Raw genomic sequence first — 7962 nt, 5'->3', positions numbered from 1 at the left:
AAACATTTAGAGAAGAGCTAACACCCATCCTTCTCAAATTCTTCCAAAAAATTGCAGAGGAAGGAACACTCCAAAACTCATTCTATGAGGCCACCATCACCCTGATACCAAAACCAGACAAAGATACTACAAAAAAAGAAAATTACAGACCAATATAACTGATGAATATAGATGCAAAAATCCTCAACAAAATACTAGCAAATGGAATCCAACAACACATTCAAAGGATCATACAGCATGATCAAGTGGGATTCATCCCAGGGATGCAAAGATTCTTCAATATATGCAAATCAATCAATGTGATACACCATATTAACAAATTGAAGAATAAAAACCATATGGTCATCTCAGTAGATGCAGAAAAAGCTTTCAACAAAATTCAACACCCACTTACGATAAAAACTCTCCAGAAAGTGGGCATAAAGGGAACCTACCTCAACATAATAAAGGCCATATATGACAAACCCACAGCAAACATCATTTTCAATGGTGAAAAACTGAAAGCATTTCCTCTAAGATCAGGAACAAGACAAGGATGTTCAATCTTGCCACTGTTATTCAACATAGTTTTGGAAGTCCGAGCCACGGTAATCAGAGAAGAAAAAGAAATACAAGGAATACGAATTGGAAACAGATGGAGAGATATACCATGTTCTTGAATTGGAAGAATCAATATTGTGAAAATGACTATACTACCCAAAGCAATCTACAGATTCAATGCAATTCCTATCAAATTACCTATGGCATTTTTTTACAGAACTAGAACAAAAAATCTTAAAATTTGTATGGAGACACAAAAGACCCCGAATAGCCAAAGCAGTCTTGAGGGAAAAAAATGGAGCAGGAGGAATCAAACTCCCTGACTTCAGACTATACTATAAGGCCACAGTAATCAATACAATATGGTACTGTCAGAAAAACAGAAACATAGATCAATGGATCAAGATAGAAAGCCCAGACATAAACCCATGCACCTATGGTCAACTAATCTATGACAAAGGAGGCAAGGATATACAATGGAGAAAATACAGTCTCTTCAATAAGTGGTGCTGGGAAAACTGGACAGCTACATGTAAAAGAGTGAAATTAGAACACTCCCTAATACCATACACAACAATAAACTCAAAATGGATTCGAGACCTAAATGTAAGACTGGACACTATAAAACTCTTAGAGGAAAACATAGGAAGAACACTCTATGACATAAATCACAGCAAGATCCTTTTTGACCCAGCTCCTAGAGTAATGGAAATAAAAACAAAAATAAACAAATGGGACCTAATGAAACTTAAAGGCTTTTGCACAGCAAAGGAAACCATAAACAAGACGAATAGACAACCCTCAGAATGGGAGAAAATATTTACAAATGAATCAACAGACAAAGGATTAATCACCAAAATATGTAAACAACTCATACAGCTCAATATTAAAGAAACAAACAACCCAATCCAAAAATGGGCAGAGACCTAAATAGACATTTCTCCAAAGAAGATATACAGATGGTCAAGAAGCACAAGAAAAGCTGCTCAACATCACTAATTATTACAGAAATGAAAATTAAAACTACAATGAGGTATCACCTCACACCAGTTAGATTGGGCATCATCAGAAAATCTACAAACAACAAATGCTGGAGAGGATGTGGAGAAAAGGGAACTCTCTTGCACTGTTGGTGGGAATGTAAATTGATACAGCCACTATGGAGAACAGTATGGAGGTTCCTTAAAAAACTAAAAATAGAATTACCATATGCTCCAGCAATCCCACTACTGGGCATATACCCAGAGAAAACCTAATTCAAAAAGACACATGTACCCCACTGTTCATTGCAGCACTTATTTACAATATCTAGGTCATGGAAGCAACCAAAATGACCAGCAACACACGAATGGATAAAGAAGTTGTGGTACCTATATACAATGGAATATTACTCAGCCATAAAAAGGAACGAAATTGGGTCATTTATTGAGACATGGATGTATCTAGAGACTGTCATACAGAGTGAAGTAAGTCAGGAAGAGAAAAACAAATATCATATATTAACACATGTGTGTGGAACCTAGAAAAAAGGTACAGATAAACTGGTTTGCAGGGCAGAAGTTGAGATACAGATGTAGAGAACAAACGTATGGACACAAAGTGGGGAAAACCATGGGGTGTGGGGATGGTGGTGTGATGAATTGGGTGATTGGAATTGACATGTATATACTGATGTGTATAAAATTGATGACTAATAAGAACCTGCTATATAAAAAAATAAAATTAAATTAAAAAATTAAAAAATATATATTAGAATAAAATAATATTCATTTAAATTATATAGATCCAGAAAAGAAACAGCCATATTAAGGTCCAGTTTGTGAACAAAGTTCTCTTAGAAATAATATATAGGATTCAATTTCTAAAACAAGTTGGAAAATGCAACTGACAGAAATGATAGCTTACATTCTCAGGCTCAAAAGAAATGGATATTTATGACAGTGATAGCAACCTTGGAAAGTCTGAGGAAATGTTTTTCCTTATTAAACATTTGAGTGCTGATAATTTTCTGTCAATTCATAGGAATGACAGAAATCCATTCCAATTCATAGGAAACTTTTAATCTGATGCTTATTTTATCAGGCATAGGGTTTCTTTTCTCTGTAATTGTGAGACATACACTGTTAAACAGGCAATAGCGTAGAGATTATAAGTATGGTTTCCTTACAGAAATTAGGAACAAAGAAATATTTTCCTCCCACTTTCCTTGTCTAGAACAGTGTCTGGAATACAGTAGACACTCAATAAATTATTGAACGAATGAAAATTAAGTTCAAGCTACATTCTTTGTAAATGGGTTTGAAAAATGCATCCTTTTTACTGGGATTATCATTCTTGATTAAATTTATAACTGTATATTTTTGGCTTCTGCTTATTACAGAATTGCTTAAAATCAGATTACTGCCTAGGTAAAGATTTGGACAACATATAAGACAGAATGACCAACCTGATTCAAACTCTTGTGCATGGTTCCACTGGCAAGCAGTCATGGAAGGACTCAACTTGTATATCTGTTTTGAATATTTGTTTCATTACATGCAAGCCAAGATGAGCTGGCTTATTAAAAATTAACGATGCCAATAAAGACAAATAAATAGATTAATGTAGCAGAATAGAGTCCAGAAATATGGCTGATTCACATATGTGATCAATTTTTTTTTGACAAAGATGCCAAGATAATTCAATAGAGCGAGGAAAATCTTTTAAACAAATGATTGTGGAACCACTGGATTCATTTAGCGGAAAAATGAATATCAACCATCTACTGTCACCAAACACAAAAATTAACTCGAGGTGGATCATAGAACTACATATAAAAATTAAAACTATAAAGCTTCTAGAAGAAAGTATAGGAAAATACTTTATGACCTCAATATTTTCAAAGATTTCTTAGACAAAACACAAAAAGCACTAAACATAAAAGAAAAATAATTTAAAATTTTACTTCATATAAATTAGAAACTTCTACTCTTAAAAAAATACCATTAAGAAAATTAAAAGATAAGCCACAGAGTGGGAAGAAATGTTTTCAATACATATATTTGACACATATATGGCAAGCAACCCAATATGGGTTGCCTAATTCAGGCAAAAGCTTTGAATAGATTATTCACAACAGAAAATGTATAAAATATCAATAAGCTCATGAAACAACAGTATATATCATTAGTTGTTGTTCGTCAGGAAAATGCAAATTAAAACCACAGAGATGCCACTGTACACACACTAGGATGGCTAAAATTTTAAAAATTGCCAATACCAAGTATTAGGATGTGAAAAAGCCAAAACTCCCATATATGCCTGGTGGGCATGTGAAACATTACAACCACTCTGGAGAACCATCTGGCAATTTCTCATAAAGTTAAATATATACCTACCTAATGACATGGACCTTCTGTCCCTAAATAATTATCCTAGAGAAATGAAAATATATGTCCACAAATAGAATATAAAACAAATGTTCATAACAGCTCTTAACAGTGAAAAACTGGAAACAACATAAATACACATTAACAGGTAAATGGATAAACCAATTATGGTGCATTCATACAACAGAATATTACTCCATAATAAAAATGAACAAATTACACACAATGACATAGATCTCTTTCAAACATATTATACTGAATAAAAGAAATCATATGCAAAAGAGAATATACTGAATTATTTCATTTATATGAAATTCTAAACAGGCAAAGCTAATCTGTGACAGAAAGTAGATCAGTGATTACTTGGTGGGTAGGTGGGTGGAGAATGAAATACAAAGTTAATGGACATATTCTTATATTTTATCATTGGTGGTAAAATGGATGTAATCACTTGTCAAAACTCATCAGACTGTGCACTTAAAATGGGTGCATTTTATTGTATGTGAATCGTGTATCAATAAAGATGATATAAAAAGAAAAACACATTTAAAATGGGCAAGAAATATGAATAGATACTTAACAAAAAAGAGAAGCAAATCTCCAACAAGCTCATGTAAAAATGTTTAACTTCACTAGTCATGAAGGAAATGCAAATTATAACCACAGTGACATATCATTTCATGCTCCTTAAAAAGTTAAACATATGTCTACCCTATCATCCATCAGTTTTAGTCCTAGGTCTGAACCCAAGATAAATGAAAACATATGTCCACCAAAAGACTTGTGCAAGAATGTTTAGATCAGCTTTAGTTATAGGAGACCCAAACTGGAAACAAACCAAATATCAATCAATAGGAAAATAGATAAACAGATGTGGAATAATTCTATACTGAATTAATACTCACCTATAAAAGGAATTGAACTACTTATATACACAGCAGCCGGAACAATCTCAAAAACATTCTGCTGAGCCAATGAAGTCAGATACAAGAATACATACTGTATGATTCTACTCATATAGAATTCATGAACAGCCAAATTATTCTCTTGTAACAGAAATCAGAACAGTGGTTGCCTATGGAGGGGAGACTGACTGGAAGGCATGTGAGGAAACATTCTGAGTGATAGAAATGTCCTATGTCTTGATTAAGGTGATGGTTTACATGGTTGTATATATATATCAAATTCATTGTTTTTTTAGGAACTTGAATTTAAACTTAAGATCAGTTACATTTCACTCCATGTGAATTTTATCTCAATTTAAAAAAAACTACCAAGTCAACTGAGTAACTATAGCCTTTATCACCCCTTTTCTTCCATGGATAGTCTGGCTTATCACATATAATTCTGAATTTATGTTAAAAATATATTTTATCAACTTTTCTTAAGAAAATTTTAAAAATCATCCCTTTAAATGGAATTTGATTCTTTTAGCCATTAAAACATTTAATCCATAGTTCAATTATTGTCAGAATAATCCAATAAAGTAAAACGATATTTGTTCATTTGTTTAGTAGTATTTGAGGGGTTTTTTTAACTTAAGAATTGGTTACTTTTCTTTGGATTCCTTTTCTTTAGCAAGGAAATATTACTACATAGTGGTGAGAAGGAAGTGGAAGAGATCAAGATTATTATTGCTAGTTGAAAGGTAAGATTTGAGACAGACAACCAAGAAAGAACACCTTCTGGGAGACTCACCTTGTAACATTTGTTCTTCATCTTTCTATTTTGGCTTTTGTCATGGCCTGCTGAACCCCTCAGCGAGGGAGTTGGTGGAAACAGGAGCAGAATAGCTGGGAGCTCCACGATTCACATCCCCTCTTGCAAGAGTTCATGTAGTATGTGAGGCTGGCTGCCTGGAACAGGAACCCCAGCCTTTGTTGCCAGGATGTATCCTGGCAACCTGTCAACAAAAGGGACAGGACTGAGTTCTATAGTAACAGATTGGAAAACTCCAAAACAAGGGGTGAAGAAACTCAGAAACAGACAGCAAAATAGGTATGGATCTCAACTTACTTTGAAGTTGACTCTGGGAGTTTTACCAGTGGACTAAACATCACAGAAAGGGAGGCAGATTAATTTAAGTCACAAGGCTCTTCTTGGCAATGGAATGGGGTGGAAACACTTTTTTTTTCCTAAGGAAGAAAAAAAATTACTGATTGTCATTGAGTTTTTCTAGGGTCTTTAAAAAGTATCATCTATATAGGAGAGCTTGGCCTCTTCTAAAAGAGGGAGATGGATATTCTCCATGGTTCTCAAAGTGTGCGTTGGTCCAAAATATAATGAAATGCAAGACGCAGAAGATAATTAGTTTATTTTCTAATGTGTCTTAAAACATAGAAAACATTTTTAAAAACTAAGGTCAGCATTTAAAAATGTATCTAAAATAAAGATTTTTTAAAACCCTACATATAAAAAGACTCTGAGATATTAAGCTAATCATAGTACAATCCTAAAAACATTTTAAAAATTCTGTAAGTATTAAACCTGATGAGGTAAAAAAGTTTATTAACATAGGAAAAAGTCCATAATACATTTCTAAATGAAAAAGAGAAGCTACAAAGCAGAATAAATAACTTGATCTCATTAAAATGTGCGTGTGTGTGTCTGTGTATGCATGCACATGCCCACGTGCATGAGCTAAAAGAACATATACTAAAATGTTAACAGCAGTTAGCACTGGATGATGAAATTAAGAAACATTTTATTAAATGTTCTTTAGAGCTAGGAATTAGGGGAAACAACTCTAAATTTCAAGATTCCAAAATCCTGGACTTCCCTGGTGGTTCAGTGGTTAAGAATCGGCCTGCCAGAATAAAGAAAAAAGAATGAAAAGAATTGAGAACAGTCTCAGAGACCTCTGTGACAACATTATATGCACCAACATTCGAATTATAGGGGTCCCAGAAGAAGAGAAAAAGAAATGGTCTGAGAAAATATTTGGAGAGATTATAGTCAAAAACGTCCCTAAAGGAAATAGTCAATCAAGTCCAGGAAGGGCTGAGAGTACCATGCAGGATAAACCCAAAGAGAAACATGCCGAGACACATATTAATCAAACTATCAAAAATTAAATACAAGGAAAAATATTAAAAGCAGCAAGGGAAAACAACAAATAACATACAAGGGAATCCCCATAAGTTTAACAGCTGATCTTTCAGCAGAAACTCTGCCAGAAGGGAGTGGCAGGACATATTTAAAGTGATGAGAGGGAAAAACCTACAACCAAGATTACTCTACCCAGCAAGGATCTCATTCAGATTCGATGGAGAAATTAAAACCTTTACAGACAAGCAAAAGTTAAGAGAATTCAGCACTACAAAACCAGTTCTACAACAAATGCTAAAGGAACTTCACTAGCCGGGAAACACAAAAGAAGGAAAAGACCTACAAAAACAAACGCAAAACAATTAAGAAAATGGTAATAAGAACATACATTCGATAGTTACCTTAATTGCAGATGGATTAAATGTTCCTGCCAAAAGACATAGAATGGCTGAATGGTTACAAAAACAAGACCAGTATATAGGTTGTCTATAAGAGACCCACTTCAGACCTAGGGACACATACAGACCGAAAGTGAGGGGACAGGAAAAGATATTCCATGCAAATGGAAATCAAAAGAAAGTTGGAGTAGCAATTCTCATATCAGACAAAATAGACTTTAAAATAAAGACTACTACAAGAGACAAAGAAGGACACTACATAATGATCAAGGAATCAATCCAAGAAGAAGATATAACAATTGTAAATATTTATGCACCCAACATAGGAGCACTTCAATACATAAGGCAAATGTTAACATCCATAAAAGAGGAAATCGACAATAACAAAATCATAGTAGGTGTGACTTCAACACCCCACTTTCACCAATGGACAGATCATCCAAAATGAAAATAAATAAGGAAACACAAGCTTTAAATGACACATTAAACAAGATGGACTTAATTGATATTTATAGGACATTCTATCTAAAAACAACAGAATACACTTTCTTCTCAAGTGCTCATGGAATATTCTCCAGGATAGACCATATCTTGGGTCACAAAACAAA

General features: G+C 33.8%; 1 protein-coding gene across 1 annotated transcript in view; it reads right to left on the bottom strand.

The window, feature by feature from the left end:
- Window positions 1-7962, bottom strand: part of LOC102993245 (zinc finger protein 474-like) — a 131427-nt gene that overhangs the window by 63910 nt on the left and 59555 nt on the right. The window contains exons 5-6 of the mRNA XM_055086729.1: window positions 5925-6043; window positions 5607-5811 (exon numbers count right to left, since the gene is read on the bottom strand). The gene's annotated coding sequence lies outside the window, so the exon portion shown is untranslated. The remainder of the gene's footprint in view (window positions 1-5606; window positions 5812-5924; window positions 6044-7962) is intronic.

This window comes from Physeter macrocephalus, chromosome 8 (genome assembly GCF_002837175.3).
Source record: "Physeter macrocephalus isolate SW-GA chromosome 8, ASM283717v5, whole genome shotgun sequence".
NCBI classification, from domain to species: Eukaryota; Metazoa; Chordata; class Mammalia; order Artiodactyla; family Physeteridae; genus Physeter; species Physeter macrocephalus.
Note: the sequence above shows the minus strand (reverse complement) of the source record. Positions and strands in the feature narration are given on the sequence as shown.